Source organism: Prunus mume, linkage group LG4, assembly GCF_029339155.1.
Source record: "Prunus mume cultivar Tortuosa linkage group LG4, ASM2933915v1, whole genome shotgun sequence".
NCBI classification, from domain to species: domain Eukaryota; kingdom Viridiplantae; phylum Streptophyta; class Magnoliopsida; order Rosales; family Rosaceae; genus Prunus; species Prunus mume.
Window position 1 is genome coordinate 428,335 of NC_142701.1, and position 25,482 is coordinate 453,816.

Here is a 25,482-nt window from a genome sequence, read left to right on the forward strand (position 1 = left end):
AGTCACTGTGTTTGGAAAGCAATCACCATGGTGACAACATTCCACAAAATAATTGTTATACTTGAACCTAAATTGAAGACTCCTTGGCCATCATCACATCTATATGCCAAAGTCTTTTCTTATGGTGGTGACTTTTTTTGCCACAAATCCGTCGCCATCAGTACTATAAAAGCTCTTCAACCCTAGCAGCGGCAATATATATTAATGTTGAAAAAGAGAAGCTGCTACATCAATTTACAAATGCTCTATTATTTCTGATACGGCAGTGTAAGTACCAAGAATCATAACTGCAGCTCACATTAAAATTATGAACCCTATAATCAACATCTCACATCCGAGATTTCGGTACGTAGCTGAAATTCTAAGGTAGCAAAAGCATGGAAAGAGAAGTGAAGCTGACACACTCAAAAATGCTTCAACCGGTGACATGAGATATGCGAAAAAGGGAACCGCCAAAGCTACTACAACACTGCTGATTACCAAGCTAGTACTGAGGAGAAGGTCGAAGGGTCTTTTATTGCAGTGATTTGGAAATCAATTTTTGGCTGAATTTATTATTGGTGTAACCATTAAAGCACAGTCCATATTGCGATTTTTGAGCTAAGTTTTCGGTTGGGAGGTTTAAAGTTATTTGTGACTGAACTGTTGACCCAAACATTAAGTACCCTAAAACTGCCATTGATTCATATCCAATGGTGAATAAGATAAAGTGTTAATTACAGTTTAGTACCGTGTAGTAACACCTTTAAGACATGTTAGTCCCTATCTTTCCAATTTTTGCAATCATATACTCCGATCTTTTAAATTTGTTACAATGTGGTTCCTCTGTTAGAGTTTCTATCAGATCTCACTGTTAGCTGCCTACGTGGCCTTTATGGGTCCCACATTTTTTATATTTTTTATATTTAGGTGTAATAAAATATTCATATAATTTTTAAACATCAAAATCAATTTTTAAAAAAAGGGCAAAAAACCCACACCACCCATTTTCTTCATCGTCCAATGGAAAAAGAAAGAAATAAGTGTTTGTCTTCATTGCCAACACCACACCACCCATTTTGTCCTCTGATCTGAACCCTCTTCTTCTTCTCTGTCAGTTGCAACCGTTTTATCAAGACCTAATTTTCCATAGACTCTTTTTTATCTATTTTCAAGCAATGGAGAAGCAAAAACTAAACCCATAAATTAGAGAATTTGGGGAAGGGAACCAGAAATTTGTGGCATAGATACTGAATGAAAAGCTCTTCATTTGTGACACAAAATTAAAACTTGAAAATTTTCGAAACTTGGAAGTTGAATGCAAAAATTTCAGAGAGAGGTCAAACTCTTCATCCTCCTTGCGAACTCAAACTCCAGATCCATGGTCCCTAGTGCACCCATACCCGACCCAATAACTCAAAATGACTTCGGCGAGATCCGATGGGTGAGATGGTGCCTAGATCTGGGAGGTGATTGTGAGAGAGAGAGAGAGAGAACAAAGACCTGGAGACAGAGAGATGCGGTTGGTGGTTGGCTTAATTATAGGTATGTTTATATTTAAATAAATAAATATGTATGTTTATATTTAAATAAATATATATATGTTTATATTTAAATAAATAAATATATAATTATAATATTTATGTTTAACCCTAAGTTAACCTCCCTCTCCTAATTCTTCCTAATCTTCTCTGAAATTTCATATTGATGTAATTTTGAATAGTTGAGTAGAACTTCATAGTTAATTTGGATGTGTTGAATGATAATTTAATATGAAACTTAATGTTAAAATGTATGATAAATATTTTTTTATGCAAATAAAATCAGATATTCGGAGCTTGTATGGGGGACGGGGATTCCCCGAAACCTATTAAGCGGAGATGGGTTGAGGGCAGGGGTGGGGATGGAGTGAAGGGGATGGTATTGTACATACGGCCCTACCCCCGTATCTCTAAGAAGAACTACGATAATATTTTAAAATTTTGGTCTTCCGTATAAACCTAGTAGCATAAACTAATATTTTTTTTCTTCAATTTTTCCCCAAAAAAATTATATTTTATTCATATATTAGTCAATTTAAAATTAAAAAAAGAAAAATTTGAGACCCATAAATGCCACGTAGGCAACTAATTAGATATGACGAAAGACCTAACGGCGGAATCATATTTTAACAAATTTAAAAGATCGGGATATGTGATTATAAAAATTGAAAAGATAAGGACTAACATGTCTTAAGGGTGTTACTACAGAGTACTAAACTGTAATTAACCCTAAGATAAAGCACAGGAGGAGGACCTGCAACCAAAAAAAAAAAACATATTGAAAGTTGTTAAACAGATTTCAAGACTGCTGAAAAAAATAGAGTATCTGAATTATCATAATAAAATATCTATTGCGAACATCCACCAAATTTTCTGATACTGATGATATCCATAATGAAATCTCCTAGTGGAAAAAAAGATTAGGTGATGAAACCCTAGCATAATTGATGACGAAAATGACATGTCACATGTATGTGATAGACAAGTCTCAAAAGCTTTTTTTTTTGGACGAATAAAACTAGTCTCAAAAGCTTGAACTGTTAGGGATTAGGCCAACCCTCCACCCTATAGACCAAGAAAAAAAGTAAGGAACAAGAATCGAACTTAGAACCCTTGCAAAGAAAAGTCTGATACTCCTTCAGAAAGTTTAAAAGCTTAAGCTATTAGGAAATGAACCCCGAGTGTATATAAAGCAAACAATTAATTTGTACTTAAATTTGAGAACTGGTGTTTGTTTTTCATTGATGTGTAGAGTGCAGGGAACACTGGATGTGTACAATAGCAGAAGGCATATAAGCTAACAGAAGTAGGGATTCCATTCCAATTAAGTGGAACTAATCCCTCTTGGTGAAATCCAATTCCATCAAAAGCACCATTCCACAAAATTGACCCAAGTAGGGGTGGGCATTGGAACCAGAAAACCGGAACACCGAACCGAATCAAATAAAAAAACCTGAAATGAAATCGATTGACTAAAAAAGTCAACAAATTGACACCGAACCGGATCGGACCGGTTTGAACTGAACTGGTTATATTAATTTTTTATTTATTTATTTTAAAATATCTTATACTTAAGCCCAATTCCATTTAACCCAAATAAAAAGCCGAACTTTAAAACCCATGTACCTTTTATTTTCCAAGCCCATTCCAATCCCACTTCCCAAAGAGCTGCTCTCTTTTTGGTATGCTTTTTACTTTTGTCCTTCTCTCTCTCTCTCTCTCTGTGTCTCCCGTTTCCCCTTTTCTTTTCTTTTCTCTATTCTTTCTTCTCTCTCTTCCCTTTCCCATTTCTTTTCTTTTCCTATTCTTTTTGTCATTCTCTGATCTCTCTCTCCCCCTTCCCCTTTTCTTCATTCCTTCTTCTCTCTCTCTCTTTCCCGTTTCTTTTTCTTTTCTTCCTCTCCCTTTACTTTTTTTATTTCTTCTTCTTCTTCTCTGCGACTTCTCTCTCTCTCTCTCCCTCTTTTCCTTTTCTTTCCTTTCTAACGTTCCCTTTTCTTTTCTTCTTTTTTCTTCTTCTTCTTTGCAACTTCACTCTCTCTCTCTGCCTTTTTTTTTTCTTCTCTACAACTTCACTCTCTCTCTGCCTTTTTTTTTTCTTCTCTACAACTTCACTCTCTCACTCTCTCTCTTTCTGTGATCTGATGAAGAGGATGAAAGGAGTTCTTGCTATGGAGCCCTCTTCATATGCTGGTAACGAAGATCCTAGGACTAGATTCAAGCATCAAAGTCTCATGCAAGGAGAAATTTGGTTTTGTATTCATTTTTTTGTGTGGTTTCATTAGATCTGGTGTGTTTATGATTTCTGGTCTACCTAGCATTAGATTGTTTAGGGTTATTTTTATGTCGAGCCATATGAGAAAGGAAAATTTTCGTATTTTTTAGTAGAAAAGTAAGAATTGTTTAACCAAATTTATGTTTTTTTTTCCTTATTGTCTACTATGTATGTGACTTGCTAGAAAACCGGTTCAAACCGGAAAATTGGAAAACCAGACTAGAAATAACCAATTTCGACTTGATCCGATTTCCCTCTTGTTTTTTTCAAAATCAGACCGGACAGGACTGGATGAATAGTACCAATTTGGTTCTGGTGTGAGCTGCGAACCAGACCGCGCCCATCCGTAGACCCAAGGATGATAGCAGAGGCAAAAATCTCACTTGCAGAGACATAAGAAATAAGGCTCAAGTTATCTAACCACACAGATGGCAGCACAATAAGTGCAGCAACTGTTATAAAACATTTGTTTCCTCCAATTATGAAAGCAGACACTTGCAGTTCAATGTTTGGACATAAGTTGTGTAGGTTATCCCCTTTATGACTACATTTTACTATTTGCACGACGACAATTTGCGCGACGAATCAAATTTCGTCTCACAAGAGTAATTTTGTGCAGCGAAAAATATGTATAGTAGCGCAAACTTTTATCACATTTGCGCGACAAAAATTTTCGTCACGCATAAAACAATTCTTGCGACAAAGAAATAAATCATTGCACAAACCAAGCGAAAAAAACGCGGCCCAACTTTTATTGGCGCTGAAACAATTGTGCAATGAAATATTGTCGCGTAAAACACTTAGCGCGACGAAAAATAGATACATCGCGCAATGTGAGAAAGGAATTTTATGTGGCGTAAAAGCGCGACGAAAATATTCGTCGTAAAAAAATTTCACGTGACAAGAGATTTTCATCGCACAAAAAAGCAGGAATTATTTTTGGTGCCATAATCGCGCGACCAGTGGACCTTTAAATCGCATAAAATTATATATCGGCTTGCTTGTTGCGCAAAGGATGTTGAATTTGCGCGACGCCTTTGGCATTTGGCGGCGCAAAGTTATCGACGAAAAGTTTCGTCGTGGCGCTAAAGTTGGATGTCGGCTCGTGACTTGTGTGAAAGTCAGAGTTTTCTTGCGACGAAATCTTGGGCGACGAATTATATTTTCATCGCACAAAGGTTAGTCTTCTTCAAATCAGTTTTGCCATGGCGAGGCGAAGAATTTCTGCCTTTGTTGCTGCTGCTTCTCCTAGGAATTTACTACATTTAGTAGGTGAGTATATTTTGTCGTTAGTTTGAGTGTATTCATGTAAAATCATACTAATGCTATTAATTTCGTTCTCTATAGAGATATTTGCTGTGATTAGCAGTTGGTGGAGAACAATTGAGAAGGTACTTTATTTGTTTTATATTTGAATAATTTAAATTAATTACATTGTGTTAAATTTAGGTTGTTATGTTTTTTTTTTGGTTAAATTGTGTGTGATGGAGCACAATGTGTTGTAATGTACGAAGTTAATTGAAATTAACTTCGTACATATTTAATTTTAATTAAACTTAGTTTCCCGTTTGAGAGTAGTTGGATTTCGTGCATGGATGCGTAATGCATGACTGCGGTCCAATTATTTCTTGAATTGTCCCATTATTTGGACAGTTTGGGAATGCATAGGCATGTCACGTAATTTACGGCTACAGGATTAGGTTTCGGTTGTGGTGATTTTGGTGTCATCTCTATACATTCTTCGGGTGGTACGTAGGTATTTTGTGCTTACGGTACACCTCAAGAACTATATCGAGATGCTGCCGGAATTTATCCACGTCGAAATTTAATCTCATGTAGCTGTAAATTATGACATGATTATGCATTCCTGAATGGGATAGGACCCTTACCGGAGGCATAAGGAGAGGCATTATGATTGCGTATGAAGTGGTTGTGATTGTTGTATTTTGATTATGGTTCCAGGAATTATGGACAGGAGGTGGATACAGAATCCGAATAGATGCGAAGGAATACTTGGATGGAATCGATGATTTTATTGACTTTGCACATACACATAACCCGGGTGGAACTAGAATTCGATGTCCGTGTAGGAGGTGTAACAACACGTTGTGGGAGACAATTGAAAATGTCCGATTTCATTTAGTAAGAAGTGGAATGATTGAGACATATAGCACTTGGAACCATCACGGGGAACAATTAGACAAAGTTTCCTCTTCAAGGGCCACAAGAGTGGACAATGTTGAACCTGTTTTGGATCCTAATGAACAAGTCATGGATATTATAAACGATGCTTTTTCATTTGCATTGACCAACATCAATCAAGAAGAGGAAGATGACATGCCTACACCAATAGACAATGCGGAGCTTAAATAGTATGAAAAACTGTTAAAAAATGCCAACCAAGAGTTATACCGGGGTGCGATAGTTTTTCCGTTCTTGCGGCCATTGTGGAGCTAATGCAGGGAAAAATAAGGTATCGTATGTCGAATCAGTGTTTCGATTACTTTTTGGGCCTTTTCAAGAGAATGCTTCTGACGGACATTTGTTTGCCGAAAGACCATAGACAAGCGCAGAAGGTCTTGAATGGCCTTGGATTGGGTTATGAAAAAATTCACGCATGCAAAAACAATTGCATGTTATTCTACAAATAGTACGAAACATTGGATACATACCCTATATGCAATGAGTCAAGGTTCAAAATGACTTCTCAGAATAGAATGACTAAGATCCCACAAAAAGTTATGCATTATCTGCCTGAATGTCGGCGCATATCTGGCGATATCGTCAAATTACAATCTCTTGTCAAGGTCCCAATCTAGCATACTGCCACAGACATGAGATGACATAAGGAAAAGCGGGTGAGCGGCGATGTGATCGACATCCTGCAGGATGGGAGGCATGGAAAGAGTTCGATCGAGCGTTCCAGGTTCTCTTTGATTCGAAATGTTGATTGGGACTTGCCATTGTGGATTCAATCCGTGCGAGGATCTAAACTAACACCACAGCACTTGGCCAATTTCGTATTCCCATATAATTTGCCGCCTTGGAAATGCATGAAAAAAAAAATATGATGATGATTGTTTTGATAGCTAAGGATCCTGGCAGGTCAATCGATGTGTACTTAAGGTCGTTGGTTGACGAGCTGAAGGATTTATGGACAAACGGTGTGCGCACGTTTGATAAATCGACTGGAAAATGTTCACTTTACGGGCAGCAGTTATGTGGACGGTGAATGATTTTCCCGCATATGCAATGGTTTCTAGATGGAGCAAATAATGTTATATGGCATGCCCTGTATGCAAGGAAGATGTAACTTTTGGTTGGCATGCTGGAAAAGTTTGTTATCTTGGTCATCGGAGATGGTTGTCATGGGACCATGAATGGCGGACAAAGGATAAAGAGTTCGACGGGAACATAGGCGTCAGGCTCAGGACGAGGGAATGGTCGATGATGAGATCTTGGAGCAGCTTCACCGTTTGGATTTTGCTCCGTTCAGAAAAGCGCTTAGTCACTCGAGCTTCACATTTGAACTGGATGCACAAGTCTATGTTTTTTGAGCTCCCATATTGGTCGAAACTAAAATTGAGGCACAATCTTGACGTTATGCATGTTGAGAAAAATGTGTTTGACATATTGATGGGCAAGACAAAGGACATGATCAAAGCGCGTCTTGATTTGGAAAGAATGGGCATATGAAAGGATTTATGGATGAACAGGGACAGCGATAAAGCTAGAAGGGATCTTGAATTTTTTTCCATCAAACCGAGTGACAAAAAAGATTTTCTAAAGTTTGTATCGTCTGTAAAGTTTCCTGATGGGTATGCTTCTAATATTGCACGCTGCGTAAATGTTGACTGGGGTAAATTTGCTGGACTAAAGAGCCATGACTGTCATGTTTTTATGCAATGCCTACTTCCTGTGGGTATTCGACACCTATTGCCGGAAGATGTAGTGAAACCAATCATGTTGTTGTCCAGAATTTTTTCACAACTCATGGGAAAAACCTTGCGAAAGACAAACATTAATCAGTTGCGGCATGACATTGTCCAAGTCCTATGCAAGTTTCGATGATATTCCCTCCAGCTTTCTTTACAAGTATGATCCACGTGATGGTTCACTTGCTGGTCCTGTCAACTATCGTTGGATGTATCCAATAGAAAATACGCTTGTTCCTCATCCTTTGTTTATGCATCATTATCCCACGCTTGCTAATTTGAATTGAATCATTTTATTTTTGTAGGCTTCTCGGCGAGCTGAAAAAAATTATGCATAGCGGTAGCCGAAGGATCAATTATAGAGACATGAGTTCAATACAGTCGCTTACTTTCATGGAATGTATTGAAAGGCGTCGAGACAACTTTCAATCGTCCTCGAGCAATAATGCGGAGGTGTGAGAAATGAGAAACTTTCTGTTTTTTCCCAAAGCGCATGACCCTTTTGAGATCCTGCATGAGGAGAGTCATTTTCTAGAAATGATATGGAGGTAGAGCATTGGTTCGTACTCAACAATTGTGATGAGATAATGGCATACTTAGATGAGCATAAGGAGATGATGAAGCGAGAACATCCATCACATTTGTATGCCAGGAAACACCATGAATTGTTTCCACAATGATTTTTAGAATATGTAAGTTATAATTGTTTTTCACATATATATTCTAGTATTGAATATTCTCAAACTAACAAACTTCGTTTTGTACAATATTAGGTGAATAAGTTGAAATCATCGAATTCCCCCACGTACAGTGGAGAGTTATATAACTTAGTGTTCGGGCCAATTCGGGCAAAATTATTTTTTGAACTGCTGCGAGATGACAAGTTGTGTCGAAAAAAAGCGGTGTCCATATCGGGGAGGCGAAAGTCGGACATTGATTTCTATGGCAAACTCTCAACTGTCGTGCAATTGCTTTACAAAGACCGATACCAAGTCATCATGTTTAAGTGTTCATGGTTTGATACAAACCCAAGTAGGCAGGGAAGTGTTAAAATTAATCATGGCTTACTATCTGTGAATATTAACAGAACTTGGTATGATGACGACCCTAACATTTTGGCAAACATGGCTACCAGTTGTGCATCTAGATGACCTAAAGCGAGGGCGGTTGGAAGTTGTTCAGGAAGATGGATCGAGGAGCGTGTATGCTATATCGAAATAGACCCAACCGACAACGTCGCTGACCATCGCGGAGAATCTTCAATTGAAAATGATGCAGAAACACCCGAGATACAAGTGTTATACAAGAACCGTTTCAGATACAAGGAGTCTCTTCAATTGAAATACCGATTCAGTCAATTACAATTGACCTCGGTGATCTCAGCGATGCGATGTTGCAGGTGGGGCACCATTGACGATGATGTAGTTATAGAGGAGAAGGATTGGGAGACCGAAAGTGAGGATAGCGACGATAACGAAAGTTATTATACTTCGGATGATGAATAGTATAATTTATTTGTGACTTCCCATGTAAGACATAGTCAGTGTAATTTTTTGTAAGTTAATTATGTTTATGTAAAGCTTTTACCAAATATGCTTATTTGAATATATATGTACCGCAGAATCTTCAAAAGAAAATGATAAATTAAAATAAATTGGCCTACAAAAGAAATTGAGAAATTAAAACAAACTTTAACATTTCCTTTGCAAAATAGAAGGACAAAAATATGAATATGAGAAACAAGCCTTACAAGTCAATGTAATTATTCTCCATTATAATTGAAACAAAAATAAAAAAATTAACATTTTTGGGGCCACACTTAATGGGGTTCAATGATCTAATCCGTCATCTCTATTTAAAAATTATTCATGTAAAACCGAAAATTAATTGGTTGACTATATAACGGCGTTATTATGAACTAGGAAAAAAATGAAAAAAAAACGAAATATCTTTTTGCACGACGAATAAAGCGAAATGTACTAAATGCACAAGACGGCTTTATGCGACCAATAATTCCGTTGTCGCGCAAATATATATAAATATAGACAATGTATATAATACATTATACTAAATTATATTATACACTGTATATCAGTATATACATTTTTTTTTCATGTGTATAGAAATATATAAATATTTAAGGGAATTTATTAATACGATTTTATAAAATTTATATGTTATACAATTATATAAATATATAATGTATATATAAATATGAAGGGTTTTTTTATATAAATATACATATATGTGCATGCCATCTATATAATGTATGTGTGTGCAAGGAGGAAATTTATGTATATAGCAATACGTATATAAACAATATGCCTCCTTGACATTGTGGTGAGTTTGTACAAGTTAATGTACTCTAACTTCATAATGTACCGGCTATGTTGTCGATGAGTAATTAAGTCTTTGTTAAACTGAAAATGGTCAATCCTAATTCAAATCAGACCTTCTGATCCACATTCTAATCATTTTTTCAAAATAATGGCAAGGTGTTTGCCCGTTTTGCGTTCACTCCTGTGATGGAAGGGCAAAGTTCCCCACTTGCCTTGAGAACCATAAACTGGTTGACAAGTCAGCTTTCTTTGGTGTGCGAGCGTGCCACTGCTAGCAAAACAAATTCTAGCAGACTTAGTTTGGAGTAGATAACTTGCGCCCCAAGTTACTGATTTCTGCAAACAAACGATTGTGAATTTGGGTGAGGAATATCTCCCAAGTAAGTTCTTTTTCTTGCCTCAGACGGGTGAGGACTTTAACAATTTATCTCAGTATAAACAGGCTGTTCTGCCAGAATGGTTGATGGAATTTAAACTGTTTAGTGATGATGGGATTTAAATTTTTAAGCGAATGATGGAATTTGAATTTTTTTAAGCGAGCGCCTTTTACAAAACTATAACAATAAATACTCATGCTAGAGATGAAGATACAATTGGAACTCCATTTCTGGATGGGAGGCTACATACAATTTGATTGAAAATGTCAAATTTGGAACTATCATTGGATTAAATGTCCGGGCTGGACTGGAATGTTGACAACTCTGATTGCTAAGTTTCAACTTTAAATCGATACCAAAGGTTGGTTCTGGCAGAGCTTCAATGTACTTTAAGCTTTTGTGAAGCTTCAGTGAAGCTGCTGGCTTCGGCAGTGGTCGTTCTCGAGGACTTCATGGGCTAGGGATCGTGATCAGAAATTTGAATGACTTATTTTCTAAGTCTGAACCTTGGGAATTCTAATCTAAAGCTGGTTTTCACTTGGAATTCAAGTGAGCTTCTGTGAGTTGTTTGTTTGTGTCTTGGCTCAATGAGCTTTGGCTCTTCAGTGTTTTGAAGTCATTTTGAGTTTTTGTTTTTGATTGATTTTTGGTTTTTTGAGTCTCTTCTACCCTGTCCACTCCTCCTTGTATTTATAGAAAACTGCTTTCTCTCTGGAGTAGGGTGATTATGTTTTTTTTTATTGGGCGGCAAAGATATTTTCCCCCCTTTTCCTCCTTTTCTTCAATTCTGCCGATAGGCTTTGATAGGTGATCACTGTTTTTAGTTGCCCCTTCGGACACTCCACTGCTTCTCGCTTATCCTTTCGAGTTGTAACCTCGTATCTATCTTGGGAGATTTACCTTCTCTGTAAAAGACAGAAAAAATCTCTGTATATACATATATAAGGGGACTTAATCTTCAGTTCTTCTTGATGTCACGAACCCTTGATCCACTTCTTCTATGGCGCTTGTTATTATTGACTTTTTCATTTGAGCTGCCTTTGCGACTTTTCATCCTGTTGACTTATTGCTGACTTTTATCCCAGTCGCCATGTGCTGTTGTTCCCTCTTCCTGTCCGACTCTCTTCCTATTATGTTGGGCCTGTGAGGCCCAAACCAGCTTTGTTTGTTCTGATGGGCCTTGGGCTGGATGTGTCAATTTTTGGCCCAAACAATGCCCCCTTAAGTTTGAATCGTTTTTTGGAACGGTTTCAGACTTAAATAACATGGCCATTAAATTGGCGCGTGGTAAATTCCCGTTAACAAAAAAAAGTAGAAATACAACAAAAAGGGACAAACTTAAAAGACAGAAGTAGAAACAAGGGTAAACTTAAAGACAGTGGAAGTACAACAAAAAGGGGACAAACTTAAAAGACAGAAGTAGAAACAAGGGTAATTTTGAAAGGAACCAAAGATTTCTAGTGTAATCTTGTGTCTATCCCGGTCTGTTTGTACAGCCTGCGCATCCCACATGGTTGGATAAAACTTTTTTAACCATTTGCCATTGATTGGGGCCGTATGAACTTCTCCATCCCTATCCTGCAACCTGTATGCCCCCATTCCGAGGATCTGGTTGATTATGAAAGGGCCTTCCCATGTAGGTGACCATTTTCCATAACCAGACCACATGGGTTCCGAGTGAGCGCCTTCGGACTATCTCCCCTTCTTCAAAACTCTTGTCCCGACTCTCTTGTTGTAGGCCCTTGATCATGCTCGTTTTCTCGCCAGGGAGTTTGTTGAGAGTGTCTATTCGCACTGCATCCAATCCTTCAGTTCCAGGCATAGCACAGGGAGTAGTTTTCTCCTACTAAGTTATGTTGGTGAGCAATTCGAGGTGAACAGCTATCTCCATAAGCGAGTGCATCATGACCGTAGGTTAACGCATAGAGTCATGCCAGTCGCTTCTCTTTTTGAAGTTCTATATGCCCACAGAGTTTCGACAGCTTCTCATGCCATTGTTTGGATTCTTCTCAAGCATTTTCTGATAATGTTGATGATCACTTTGTTGCTTGATTCTTTGCATTGTCCATTGGCACAGGCATAATAAGGAGTGGATTGAGCAATCTGAATTTGAATGCCTCGCCATGTCCAGATTTCTCTGGATATGAAGGAAGATCCTCTATCGTTGTGATTGATTCGGGATGCCAAATCTTTGGATAATCTGCTCTTCTATGAAAGTGATGATCTCTTGAGATGTAGTAGATTTAATGACCTTGGCTTCCACCCACTTAGTGAAATAGATCTGTAACAATGATAAGCGATCTTTGGGTTCTTTGTTTGGATAGATCTTACTAATGAGATCCATTGCCCATCCTCTAAAGGGCCATGGTTTTACTAACGGATTCATGGGAACTGATGGAGCTCTTTGGGTGGACCGTGTCTTTGACAAGATTCACACCCTTGGAATAGTTAATGCAATCTTTCATCATGGTTGGCCGAGTAGCCATATCTCCTAATTAACGACACATTTTCTCCCACCTTGATGTGCTCCATGATTCCTTCATGGGTTTCCCCCATAACTTTCATGTATTCTTCCTTTCCGAGGCACCTTAAAAGCACCTCATCCTTGCTCTTTCTGACCAAATCTTCATTCCACATAAGGTAGTTTAAAGCCATGATTCTGACTCTCTTTTGAGGGCAAAGTTGGATATCGTAGATAGGTCATGATAGGATTTCTCCAATCATCTTCAGAATTGTGGCGAATTGACATCTATCTCCATCCTCTGGCAGCGATGGTAGGCTTTTCTTTCCTACCTCGATGATTCTTTGTACACAGTCTTGGGGCATTTGTACACCTGTTGCTACAGGCCAACTCATTGGCGCAAAATTTTCTTCCCTTGGGATATGTTCCCAAGTGGCTTCTCAGATTCATCAAGAGAAGATTCCTAGCTGCCACCAAGTAGACAGCCAAAGAAGGGCTTAGGCACTTGTATTCTCCAGCAATTTGTTTCAAAACTAGCATGGAATCTCCCAGAATTTCCACAGATTGGATTCCTAGTTCTACCAGATTTCCAAGCCAATGATTAAAGCCTCATACTGCCCTGTTGTTGGTGCATTAAATCCAATTGGAAAGAATAGCAGTGTCTGATTCCAAGTGGTTCTTCCAAGATTCCCCCCTCGAAGTTATATCAGCTTTTGATCCATCAAAGTATAACTTCCAAGGTGCAAGATGAACGGAGTAGATAGGATTGTTGAGGCAGTGTGAGCTCTGTCAATAGATCTGCATTTGCTATGTCTAGAGAGTCCATATTTTCAATCTCTCTCCGGGATGATCTGCTAGAAGTCTCACGCTTGTCCTTTGACGGCTTTCGAGGAACATATCTGAAGGCAAATTCGTCAAGGCCAAGGTCCATTTTCCACCCTCTCAAGCATTGGTCTTGTTAGCATGTATTTGATCAGATCTGTTTTGGCAATGATATAGATGGTGTATGGCAGCATGTAATGTCTGAGCTTTACAGCAGTGAAGTACAAGGCTAGGCAAAGTCTTTCAATTGCAGAATATTTTCTTTCCACTACATGAGAGTTCCTTAGGTAATAAACCGCCTGTTCCTTTCCTTCCTTGTTATCCTGAACCAATAAACTTCCAATGGATACTTCTGATGCAGATATATAGAGCTTGAGTGGTCCGCCTCTCCTTGGTGGGGACAGAACTGGTGGATTTGAGAGGTAATGTTTGATTTCCTCAAAAGCTTGTTGGTGCTTTCTTCCCACTTAAAGGTTTGTTCTGTTTTAATCTTAACAAAGAAGAGAAAGGCTGGATTTTCCTGCAGAATTGGATATAAATCTCCTCAAAAAATTAATTTTTCCTAAGAGACTTTGCAATTCCTTCTTGTTCCTAGGTGGCAAGGCTTCCATGATGGATCTTGCTTTGTTTTTGTCGATTTCTATGCCTCTTTGGTGGACCAAGAATCCTAGGAAATTTCCCGCTTGAACTCCAAAAACGCATTTCTTTGGGTTCATTTTCAGTTTATGTGCCTCATTCTTAGGAATGCTCTTCTTAGATCTGTCATGTGGTTTCCCTCCTCTGGTGATTTAATCACAACATCATCAATATAAACTTCAAGGAATGTCCAATCATATCGTGGAAAACAGAATTCATTGCCCTTTGATAGGTAGCCCTGCATTTCTCAAGCCAAAGGCATTCTGAGTGTATTCAAAAGCACCTATATGCCCTGGACACATGAAGGCTGTCTTGTGGATATCTTCTTCTGCCATCATGATCTGATTGTAACCTGCGTTGCCATCCATAAAAGATAGCATCTGGTTGTGGGCAGCTCCATCTACTAGCATGTCTGCCATTGGCATAGGGTACTCATCCTTGGGAGAGGCTTCATTTAGGTTTACAGTAATCCCACGTGATTCCGCTTTTCCTTTTTAGAACCGGTACAATGTTAGCTAGCCAATCAGCATAGATGGCAGGCCTGATGAATCCTGCCTTGAGCAGCCTTTCTATTTCTTCTTTGACTTTCAGTTCTGTGTCCATGGACATCCTCCTTCTGCCTGCTTGACTGGTAGGTATCCCTCTTTGATTGGCAGCTTGTGTTCTACCAAGTCCTGTCTAATCCTGGCATCTCATGATAATGCCAAGCAAAACAATCTTTGAACTCTTGCAGAAGTGCAACGAGTTCCTTCTTAAGTGGCTCTTTCAATAGTGCACTGATAAAGGTAGGCCTTGGATCCTCCCCTGTTCCTAAGTTTATTTCCTGCAAAGGATCTTCTACCTCTGGCAGAGAGTCATCCAGTGCGGCTGGTGCAAAATCTAGCACTTCCTCCTGGCTTTCCGTGCTTTCATGAGTGAACTCTGCCATATTGATGGCTGAATTCTGCTCAAAAAACTTCTTTTCCTCCCAGTATATCAACAATCTTTTGTAATGGACCGGATTGTTGCAGCTCGATCCTTTTCCTGTTGATTGGGACTAGACATTAGTGCCATGGAAATTTAGAACAAAAGGTCTGTTCCAATCCTCCAAGGAATTGGTTAGACCTTCTTCAATGAGCCTCTGGGCCGTGACACCATGGGGCGGCCGTTCTGGTTGACTCCAAAGAAGGTGAAAGGACCAAGGTCATCATGATAATACCTTGCCTCACAACACATGGCAGAAGGTAGAAATGGCCGTGGATCGGCCTCTATTATCTCCATGTAGCCTTCTTCATTCCATAAAGCTAACTGTTGATGAAGAGTGGAAGGAACACATAGACTCTGGTGAATCCAGTCTCTGCCAAGTAATGCATTGTAAGTGGTAGAGGTAGTTTCTACCACAAAGAATGCAACCTTCAGCTTCTTGCTTCCTACTACAACATCCACATCTAGGATCCCAAGGGTTTTGGTGATGCCTCCTGCGAAATTGGTGACGGTCAGGCGGGTTGGAATTAAGTCCCTTTCTTACGCCCATTTTACTCGACATTCAGTGAGGCGAGAAGGTTGATGGCTGCACCTCCATCTACCATAGTTTTGGGAATAGGAACACCTCCAAAGTTTCTTTGTATGAACAAAGGGTGCGAGGGTGGTTTGCCATTTCTTTGGTTGGTGCGGAGAAGCAAAGCTGATCGTAGCCAACTTGTGGGTTGTTCATACATGTCACGGGTGCACTTGCAGCCCCTCTTACATACCTAACCTGCACTCAAAACTTTCTTGGGAAAATCGTCTCCATCCGTGGGTGCTCTCTGTCCTTCTCGCCAGAACTTTTCTGGCGGAATGAACACCATATTGATGCCTAGGTCGGCACTTAACAAGTCCTCGATTCTGCACCGAAGGCCTCAGTTTGACATCAATTCTCCGTCATAATCCATATGTTCTCCCTCATACTCCTCCGTCCATTCTCCTAGTTCTTCTTCAGGAGCGCATTACTGTAATCTGCGGATGGTTCATAATCCAGTGCTCCTCTTCATACTCCTCAATCAGTCTACTTGCCCTTCTTACCGAATAGGATCTGTTTTCCTCTGCAGTCGGGGAGTTTTAAGTAGATTTTACGAGCGGAGGCAGAATGGATAGAAGGTTTCTTGAGGATTCTGCTCTTTCCAACTTACGTAGCTTGAGGCGCTTGCATTACATGCGGAAATATCTCGAGTTCTTTCCCTTTTTGGCGAATTGGCCTTTGGAAGCACACATGCGTTTTCGTTATTGAGGAATGTGCGATCTTCTCTGAACCCTCCTCCTTTGGGTTCTAGTCACTCCATTGTTGGCTTCGCCACTTTTCCCGACAGAATACCACCTGCCTTCAATGATGGCTGCCAAGGTTTATCATACAGGGCAACCTTATTGATTTTTCTTCCTTGGGTGCCTAGTGTTTCTTCTTTGGATTGGACAGGCCTAGGGTAGCTTCCCTGTCTGGCCTTATCACGGGCGTGGTTCCAATCCGGTCAAAAACACTTGGAGTGGGCAGATCCTGTTTTCGGGGTCACCTCGGCACTGACCTCACACTTTTTGCTGAGCACTATTCAGTGAAATAGTTGCTTTTGGTCTTTCCATAGTCTCTTTTGAAACTATTACGCTTCTGGTCGACCTCGTGCTATTACATCCCTCTTCGTTCTGGCCAATTTAGGTTGACCATATTAATTTGTGGCGGGGAAAAGGATCTGTGGTGACGGATGGAGGCTTTTCGCTAACTTGACCTTCCTGTTTATTCCTTCCTGTATAACATCTCGAAAACAACACAACTATTGGTAGAATGATTCCAAGAATTGTGCCATCTGCAATCTGTCTGCCCTTGAGGTTCTTCTGGTTTGGGCATTCTGTGAGGCATCTCTATTGCTTTCTGTAGCAACATTTCATCAAACAAAGCATCTACTTTGGTCAGATCGAAAGAATACACCTTGTTCTGCATGGGTTTGTTTGGAACGAACCCTCCTGTGAATGGTGGCGGCTTTTGATCCCTTGGAGGCTTTGTAAGGGTTTTACAACTGATGGGGTGCTTTAATCTTGCCATTTCCGCAACAGCAACCTCTCTCTCCTCGATTCCTCTGCATCTTCTTCTGACTCCAGTTCAATCATATGTATTGAGGAAGAAGGGGATTTGTAATACGTGCCTTTGGAAGAGTTCCTCTTCTGCTGTTCCTCCCGAGCAATTCCTCGTACTTGGCTGCTTTATGCGCGATTCGCCACGCAGATCTCCAAACAACATCCCATCAAATCTTTTCCTCAAAAGAAATTTTGAGGGCAGCTGAGCCATTTGGATGAAGTGTCTTTCTTGATGGGGATCGGCACTTCATTTTGAGCTTCTGAACTGTTTATAAAATCTTGGGCAGTTCATCTTCACTCTGCTTGAGAGCGGCAAGGTCACTGATGGTGACTTCTGGGCTGGATCCTGTAATAGTAGTCATGGAAGACACTCTCCATTTGCTCCCAAGTCTGAGATAGAATTTTTGTGGCAGGTTAGTGTACCAAGTGAAAGCTTGTCCAGAGAGAGAGTTCCCAAAAAGTCTTAGCTTTAACAGTGGGTTATTCTCTATGGCTATGCATTGGGTGGAAAATCTGCCTACATGCTCAACTGATGAAGCATGAGGATCCTCTCCATTGAATAAAGTGAAGTTTGGTACTTTAAAACCTGGGGACAAGGGTATTTGATCGATGTAAGGTGGATATGGCTTCCTATAGGTGGGCCTTTCCCCCCTCCTGGCTTCAGGCTCCATCATCTCCCTGATCATTCTCTGCAATGCCCCCACGTCATTTAGAGCATTAGGGGAGGAGGTTCTGTCCCTGATACGGGTGAGCAAACCCACGATGCTGAGCAAATCGTGGTTCTGCCTATATGGTCTAGCGAGAACTTCTTCCTGTGCTCTTAGGCTCTTCGGTCCTTGGTGGTTTCTCCGATTTGCCCCCTGCCTGTTTACATCGTTATTGGCATAAGGATAATTTCCCCCTCTGCCTCACCTTCCTCTTGCAGGTGGAGGGAATGGATTGGGGTCCATCCTTCGGGCTGTAAGGTAATATTGCTGCCTGTTCGTGGTTGCCATAGGGAGATCTTGTGGGCGCTTGTTGCGGAACAAGTGTGGTTCAGCTGGTCTGCGGGACTTGTCTGGCGCAGAACTCGGCGTATTGAGGCCATCGTTCTTGGCGAGAACAACCACTTCCATGTGTCCTGGATCTCTCCCGTTACGGCATCCTGGCTACCTGTGCACCGAGAGGATTCTCTTGACATGGCCATGCCAATCCTGGTGGGGGACCATAGGGAAGGTCTAGTTGCTGGACCACCTCATTAGGATTGGGAATTCTGGCCATGGCAGCCTCCCGATCCTTCCTGAATTGCCTGTTGACCTGCCATTGCATCATGGCTGTCATATTATCTAGGGTCTCTTGGCTCCTTTGTGTTGTGACCTCTGTCGTAACACAGTCCTCGAGTTCATCCTTCTGGAGCCGGTCCTGGACCTCCTGCTTCTGTGGCTGCCATGTCTGAATGCCGGGCATCACTCTCCTCTGATTCCAATCCTTCCCTGAGGGCCACTTGGTTTATTTCCATGTCGTGGTGTGGGTTCTGGCTAGAGCTTCCAGTATTCATGGACTGGTAAAGAACAATGTATCTTGAGAAGTCCCAACTTTGGGGTGCCAAATTGTTTGCCCGTTTTGCGTTCACTCCTGTGATGGAAGGGCAAAGTTCCCCACTGCCTTGAGAACCATAAACTGGTTGACAAGTCAGCTTTCTTTGGTGTGCGAGCGTGCCACTGCTAGCAAAACAAATTCTAGCAGACTTAGTTTGGAGTAGATAACTTGCGCCCCAAGTTACTGATTTCTGCAAACAAACGATTGTGAATTTGGGTGAGGAATATCTCCCAAGTAAGTTCTTTTCTTGCCTCAGACGGGTGAGGACTTTAACAATTTATCTCAGTATAAACAGGCTGTTCTGGCCAGAATGGTTGATGGAATTTAAACTGTTTGAGAGCAACTGATGGGATTTAAAGCTTTTAGCGAAGCGATGGAATTTGGCTATTTTTAGTGCGAAGCGCCTTTACAAAACTATAACAATAAATACTCATGCTAGAGATGAAGATACAATTGGAACTCCATTTACTGCCTGGATGGGAGGCTCAAGGTTTCTGGGCTGGAAAATGTCCGGCCGGAAATCGGGCTATCCATTTGGATTGGAAATGTCCGGGCTGGACTGGAATGTTGACAACTCTGATTGCTAAGTTTCAACTTTAAATCGATACCAAAGGTTGGTTCTGGCAGAGCTTCAATGTACTTTAAGCTTTTGTGAAGCTTCTGAGTGGGCAGAACTGCTTCTTAGGGCGTGGCTGTTCTCGAGGACTTCAGTGGGCTAGAGACTGCACTGTGAAATTTGAATGACTTATTTTCTAAGTCTGAACCTTGGGAATTCTAATCTAAAGCTGGTTTTCACTTGGAATTCAAGTGAGCTTCTGGTTGAGTTGTTTGTTTGTGTCTTGGCTCAATGAGCTTTGGTTGCTTCAGTGTTTTGAAGTCATTTTGAGTTTTTGTTTTTGATTGATTTTCTGGTTTTTTGAGTGTCCTCTACCCTGTCCACTCCTCCTTGTATTTATAGAAAAACTGTTTCTTCTCTGGAGTAGGGTGATTATGTTTTTTTTTATTGGGCGGCAAAGATATTTTCCCCCCTTTTCCTCCTTTTCTTCAATTCTGGTGATAGGCTTCGGATAGGTGATCACTTCTGTTTTTAGCTGCCTTACAGACGGCTCCACGCTTTCCTGCTTATCCTTTCGAGTTTGTAACCTGCGATCTATCTTGGGAGATTTACCTTCTCTGTAAAAGACAAAAAAATCTCTGTATATACATATATAAGGGGGACTTAATCTTCGCTTCTTGATGTCACGAACCCTTCACTTCTTCTATGGCGCTTATTATTACGACTTTTTTTCATTTCGAGGTCCTTTGCTGACTTTTCATCCTGGCGACTTCGCCATTGCGACTTTTATCCAGAGGCTGCCATGTGCCGTTGTTCCCTCTTCGTCCGACTCCCTCTTCCTATTATGTTGGGCCTGTGAGGCCCAAACCACTTTGTTTGTTCTGATGGGCCTTGGGGTGGATGTGTCAATTTTGGCCCAAACACAAGGAACATCCACTTTTTTTTTTCATTTAAAGGGGAATTTAGAAATATGATTTTAAACAATTTTTTGCGTGACGAAGGAGCAACATCGCATGTAAAATGTTAGTGGTGCGATAGTCACGCGCATATAACCTTTGTGCGACGAAAAGCCAAAGATGAGTTTATGCGACGATGGAAGCTTCGTCGCATTATGGTATGACTATGGCTTTAGGGTTTAGGGTTCAAGGAGGGTTTCCGTTTTGCGCGACGGATAACTCGTCGTCCACGCAAGAATGTCCGAAATTCAAGCGTTATGGCGTCCTTGCGCGATGGTTCGTGCTAACCGTCGCGCAAGAGGCTGGAATTTTTAGGGTCGTTTAGGGTCCTTGCACGACGATTTGAACTAAAGCGTCGCGTAAGGGGCTGGAATATTTAGCGACACATGTCATCCTTGCTTGACGGTTTGTTTTTGTCGCGCAAGGGTCTGAAATTTTAGGGTTTAGGTTCCTGCTTGCATTGTTTTTGTTTTTGTCACGCAAGGTCTGTAATTTTAGGGTTTAGGTCCCATGCGCGACAATTTGTGTTTTTGTCTCACAAGGGGCTGAAATTTTTGGCGGCTTGGCGTCCTTGCGCGATGATTTCTCTTTTTTTGTAGCGCAAGCGGTTGAAATTTTGGGCGACGTACGGCCTTGCGCGACGATTAAGCACGAAATCGTCGCGCAAGGGTCTGAAATTTTGATCGTTGTGACGTTTGTGCGCGACGGTTTTGACTTTATCGTCGCGCAAGGGTCAAAAATTATATGTTGCGCGACAGTTTTATTTATTCGTCGCCCAAAGGCTTGTAAATTTTCTGAAAAACACGGCAGACACTGGTTTGGTCCATCTCCACCCTCGTCTCCCTCTCTCTCCCAATTGCCCTGCCGCCATGACCCCCACGTCCTGCCTCCTTAACCTACACCTAGCCCTTCCGCTAACCACTCCTTCGAAGCCCAGCCCTTCCGCAGCCGCAACACCGCCTAAATTGGCCCGATTTTCGCCGGTCAATTTCTCTCTCCTCCGGCCATGAAACCAGGCAATTGAGGTATGCATTGTCGACTAAATGTCATGGTCTAGCTGATGGTTGGATAGGATTTTATGAATTATTGGTTTTGGTATGTGAATTTGTAGAAAATAAATTGGCCGGTTATTGATTTCAATTTCCGACCACTTCCGGCCATTTTTCAGGGTAGGTCGAAGAACCAAAGTGGCTCCAATTGTTGTTTTGAACCTAGGGTAGGAAGCTTGGCCAGTAATTTTGTAATTTTGTGAATTTTCAGGCGCATGTGTACTGTAGCAGAGGGACATTGTGTCCCACTGTGATCCCCTAATTATCCGAGCGCGTAGGTGTGTTCGGATTTCAAATTGGTTACCATTTCAGTGTCAAATGGATTTCGACTATTGTACGATTTTCAGGTTTAATGTGTTCGGACCGTTGGATCGAACTAAAAATCACGTATGTTGTTCCGTGTATTTCTAGGATCGTATAGGATTCGATTGATTTTCGATCGGACCCCTGGATACCCCGAAATTGCTATGTTAATAATTCTGATATGTTTTTGTTTTATTAGTTGTTGAAATTATTACTTTTATTTCATTACACGTTAACCCAATTAGATTAACTATGTTACAGGCTTTACCAAAAAATTATTAAATGTTACATTTTTTTCCTTGGCCAAGATGTCAAACCTTATTCGAAGCCGTAAGGCGGTGACCATTGGATAGAGTTCGCCTCCTCCGGCTCGACTGCTGCTATCACTACTCGATGCACGATGGAGCGGTTGCGTCGTGATCCCCGATGTAGGTGACCACGACATCGGCGTCATCTATGGCACAACCTCTTAGTGTCGGGCGTCGTCACCCTCCCCCATGAGTGGCACCGCATCGACCGATGGTGCTGTGCGTCGGGATCACAGCCAGGTAAAGATTGCCTTGAACTCCATCTGTTGTTGTCCAACATTTTTGTATGATTACTATTAACAATATAATTTCTATTTCTTTACAACCAAGAAGAACACCCGGGGACCTTGTCGGCAGTTGAAGACGGCGAAGGTCACCCGAGTGACCAACAGTCATATTAGCATAGAATATGACGTGCGGCATCGGGCTGCACCAATGGCTAAATTGCATAGCTCTTTGGCCCACGACGTTGGTCACGTCATTTGGACCTATTGCCCTATGCAATGAAAGTCTTGGAAGGTCATGCCTGACGAGATGCGGACGAAGGTGCTCGGACAGTTGTCAGTATGTATCCTACTATTTAAATGTTTTTCTTTCAAACTTTCTATTTTTCTATTACTTAATGTATGTAATTAATAAATTGCAGACGAACTACAATTTAGAGGACCTTGATGACGAGTCGGTGGCGTCGTCAACAGACTCTTTCTTGAGAGGTACAAGCAATGGAAGAGCGACTTGCACCACCATTTTCAGTGATTTGATGATCCGCAGAGTCACTCTTTAGGAGGTTGCCCGAAGGAATTTGGAGGGGCGGGAGGATAGTGGGCATGGCTCTGCGGTCATTTCCAGGAGTCTGATTATGTGGTAATTTTTTTTAAAATTCATTTCAATATTATTACACGTTTGTTTTTACTAATATTTATTTATTTATTTATATTTCATTTCAATTTCAACTAATACGTTTATTTTTTGTATACCAGAAGGCGGCGAAAGCAAATAAGGGCAATAGGAACAAGAAGACGCTTCTCCACCATTCAGGTTCTAGGACATTCTCATATAGGATGGAGGTACGGCGGCGGGTAATAAAGTTGTTTATATTAAATTTGTAATGTCATTAAAATATATATTTTTTCATACTAACACTTTTCTTATCTTGTTCAATTCAGGGGGGTCCAAATTCCAGGGAATCGATGTCTTTGGCGACGTTTATGTTCGAGCTAGCAATGAGTTGGCGGAGTCCCTTCATGTAATTATTATTATATTTTAATTTTTATCTTATGCATTCAAGTTTCATAATTACTATATGAATGTTGTAATTAATATTTTATATTATGTCAAACAGGCGATGATGCTGGAGAGGAGCCAGATGGTTCTTCATGAGTCCGCCTCTCAGCTTCCTCCTGACACTCCACTCGGGTCCGTGGATCCTCCACAGGATCACGGGGTTTCAGACCTGACCGAGACCTTGGATCAAACTCTCGGGAGAAGGCCGAGGACATATTGTCGCGGGATGGGGAATGCCAGGTGGCGGGAACACATGAGGCCCTTCATCGTCGCGATCAAACCAAGTGGCTGCTTTGCTGCAGAGGTGGCGAGCTGAAGACCCAACTCGCCTCGTATAGTACCCAGATGGCACAAATGTCACAGCTTCTAGCATCGATCATTCGATCTGGCATTCCAGTTCCAACTGTTGGTTCCTCATCCACCTCCAACTCTATCCAGCCCAAGCATGGCCACCAAACCTCCGAGCATGGCCACAAGACCTCTGCCCTTATCGACCATGTCCAGACTTCGGAGCCGCATTCCCAAAATGAAGACATAGATTTCGGAACATTATTTTGATTATTTTTTTACTTTTTTCATTATATTTGAAACATTTTTATTGTATTCTATATATTTATATATATTTTTCCTTGAAATTTGGTTTTCTACATTGTTTTTTTTATTGCAATTTGATTTTATTAAAAAAAATCCTACTTTTTTTAAGAAACTATAAAAAAACAAAAAAAAAACAAAATAATTATAATTAAATAATATGTATCATTTTGCGCGACGAAAAGTTGTCGTCACGCCAATTGCAATACGAAAATATATTTTTGCGCGACGAATGTAATCTTCGTCGCGCATTAAATCGTCAAATGTTTGCGACACAAAGATGTCTCCGTCCCCACAAAACGCACGACGAAACATTTGTCATCGCGCAAAGTTTCGTGCGATTACAAAATCTTCGTCGCGCAAACATTTGACACACGAAGGATTCCCTCGTCCCAAATTTTCAGCGCGACAATTTCTTCCGTCGTGCAAGGATTGGCGCGACGAAAAATTTATTGTCGCGCATGGGTTGGCGAGACGTATGGTATGTGCGACAAATGTTTCCCCGTCACTATTTTCACGTGACCAATGAACAGTATTTGTCGCGCAAACCCTTTCTTTAGAATCTTTGCGCGATGGACTGTGCGTGACAAGGTTTTTGTCGCGCATTTTTTTGCACGACCAGATTCCTCTTTGGGCAACAAAAAATTATTCGTCGCGCAATCTGTAAAATGTGGTAGTGCTTCTAGAATTAGGAAAGCTGTTGAAACTAACTATTCTTCCCTTCTTCCCAAATGCATGTTCACCAATGTCAGGATAAGTTCTTATAGTAGAATCCTCATCCATGCATCTTTGAATTAACAAGCCTGAGTAAAATGCAGCAGCAGCAATCACAAAAAGAGGTATCAAGCTTAGCCATCCTTCTGATGATAGTGCATAAGGAACTAACAATATCCCAACTCCTGAAATCAAATTAAGAAGAGTAAACGACACAATTGGCTAAGGTTGCATTGAGGAAAGTACAATTGAAATGAAAATCTATCAATTTAATCAATATATGTAAAATATATTGAGTTCTTCACTGAACATGTTATGGATGAGGATTCCCTCCAGCTTTGCCGGAAGATGTAGTGAAACCAATCATGTTGATGGGGGTAATCAGTTGCGCTATGACATTATCCAAGTCCTATGCAAGTTTGAGATGATATTCCCTCCAGCTTTCTTCACAAGTATGATCAACGTGATAGTTCACTTGCCAGAAAAGGCATTGCTTGTTGGTCCTATCAACTATCACTGGATGTATCCAATAGAAATGTATATAATCCTCATCATTTGTTTATGCATCACGATGCTACGCTTGCTAATTTGTATCGTTTCGTATTATTTTGGCAAGCTTCTTGGAGAGTTGAAAAAAATTGTACGCAACAGGGCAAAGCCCGAAGGATGAATTATAGAGGCTTGGGTGCAATATGAGTCG

At 40.8% G+C, this 25,482-nt stretch overlaps 2 pseudogenes; one reads left to right on the forward strand and one right to left on the reverse strand.

Moving 5' to 3' along the window:
- Nucleotides 1–294: 294 nt before the first annotated feature.
- On the reverse strand, nucleotides 295–25,273 carry LOC148917575 (amino acid transporter AVT1I-like; annotated as a pseudogene).
- Nucleotides 22,692–23,793, forward strand: LOC148917576 (uncharacterized; annotated as a pseudogene).
- Nucleotides 25,274–25,482: the final 209 nt, after the last annotated feature.